This window comes from Neopsephotus bourkii, unplaced genomic scaffold (assembly GCF_033783945.1).
Source record: "Neopsephotus bourkii isolate Nb327-2 ecotype Australia unplaced genomic scaffold, CSIRO-AGI_Nbou_v1 NB_275, whole genome shotgun sequence".
In the NCBI taxonomy this organism is placed as follows: domain Eukaryota; kingdom Metazoa; phylum Chordata; class Aves; order Psittaciformes; family Psittacidae; genus Neopsephotus; species Neopsephotus bourkii.
The window spans coordinates 837,501-839,371 of NW_026900784.1; the positions used below are offsets into that span (position 1 = coordinate 837,501).

The 1,871-nt window shown below is 40.5% G+C and overlaps 1 protein-coding gene across 10 annotated transcripts in view; it reads left to right on the forward strand.

Annotated features, from left to right (window-relative positions):
- Positions 1–181, forward strand: part of RUNX1T1 (RUNX1 partner transcriptional co-repressor 1) — a 120,845-nt gene extending 120,664 nt beyond the window's left edge. For all 10 annotated transcript variants that reach the window (XM_061346784.1, XM_061346777.1, XM_061346775.1 and 7 more), the window contains one exon: positions 1–181. This exon is cut by the window's left edge and continues 3,931 nt beyond it. The gene's annotated coding sequence lies outside the window, so the exon portion shown is untranslated.
- The last annotated feature ends 1,690 nt before the right edge of the window (positions 182–1,871 follow it).

Genomic DNA, 1,871 nt, shown 5'->3' on the forward strand with positions numbered 1-1,871 from the left:
TGCTTTTGTCAGCATACTCTTGAGCTTTTAAGTCTACTATGTCTGAACTGTGGTTTCTTGTTTATCCTTTTTTTCTTTAGTTGGACTGTAATGTATGGTCTGTCAACCTGTGAATCTTTTAAAGTATGATTCAGGTATTGTTGTATTCTTTACTGTGTAATAAAAATGTTAAAAATCTGTATTCCTACCTTCTCCGTGGAACTTCATTCCTGATGTTCCCACTGTGAATGATACTTTGTGAATCACTACCCCCAGCGCAGGAAAACATCACTTGAAGTACTGCCATGGATTGATCAGAGGACCGTCCAATCTCACTTTTTCCAGCTTCAGGACAAGACAGGACAGCCTTGGTGTCAGGTTCATGAGGGGATCTCTGCTGAGTTAGACTATGGCCACATCCATTCAGATCTGTTTCTTATTTCTGGCTGGTTGAAACCTCATAAGAAACCCCCCAAAATGGTGGTACTTCAGAACTTGCGTCAGAGATGTGCTTTGCCTTCAAAGTCAAACTAGTACCTAGATTAATGGCTGTCATAAGCCATTTCTGGTTTTAATGGTTCCTCTGCATTTGAACTGTTGCACTAAGCTATCCAAGGCATCTATTTCTTTTTTTAATGTAATGGGAATTATTGTTAAGAAAGGGAAGCACCTTCATGGAGGTGTAGGCTGAGCAGTAACTTTTACAGACTTTGTCTAGTGCAGTTCCCAGGGGTACTTTCTGGTACATGCAGGGCTTAATTAACCATGCTGTCTCCAGAAGTAAATCCACCTGTAGCATGATTGCTGCAGAAATTAAGACTGCCCTAGCAGGAGAACACCATCAACATGATTTCCATTTATATCCAGCTATTTGGTCCTACCTCTGTACCATGGTCTCCTGTGTGAGTATGTGGATGTTGCTGATTCAGACATTGGTGTTTTGCCAGTGCAAAACATCCTCTCTGAACTCATGTAATTCTTTCTTCTTGTAAATTGTTAGTATTTTTTAAGACAGTAATTATTGACCTAGACCTTGAAAATACTTAAATTGGAATTAACATTGCTCCTCATCCCCTGCACCCCCCAAAAGTGGGAAGGAAAAGTATGCATTACAAAGTGTATTTAATGGATCAACACTTATTAGAAGGATCTTATTTTGGTTTGGGTTTGCAGCAGAATCATAGATATAACCAAATGTTTCTAAGACTCTTAATGCAGAGCATCAGCTCTTCACCTTGTTAAGCAAACAGAGGAGGTATTTTTTTGTCCATTTTACAAATTGGTGTAAGGTAAAGAAGAGGCACAGTGGCATAAATAAATGCATCGTGAAGACATGTGAAATGAGTTTTTATTTTTAAAGTTAGAACTCCAGCACTGAGCCAAGCCCTATTCTAAGGCTCTTACCTGCCTTCCAGTAATTTGATTCATTTCTGTCATCGTCGGCACAATCTGTACTCTTGACAGCATTTTGGTGTTCAGAGTTTCTGTAAGAGCTGTTCTCAAGAAAGCCCAGTGTTTGTGAACAGACATGCTGAAACTGGGAGGTCTTCTGCATCTCAGCATGAGCCCTGACTCTAGAAAGGGACATTGCCAAGTAAGAGCTGATTTTTGACCTTTCCAATTACACTGACATTAAATGGCATTTAGAGTAGGAAGGCAACTGGAGTGCAGAGTTGTCTGTTTTGAAGCCCCCATCTTCAGAGGACGGAAAATAACTGCCAGCCTACACCATGCGTTGGGAAATGCGAACTATGAAGATTGAGAGGTTCTGCACTTGGAGTGGCTTTTTCTTGCTGTTATACTGATGTGCCTGACTTTGTAAGCTGTGGGGCAGGTAAGATGTAGGCTTTTTACCACGTTTACTCATTTTTATTCCCCACCCCATATATCAG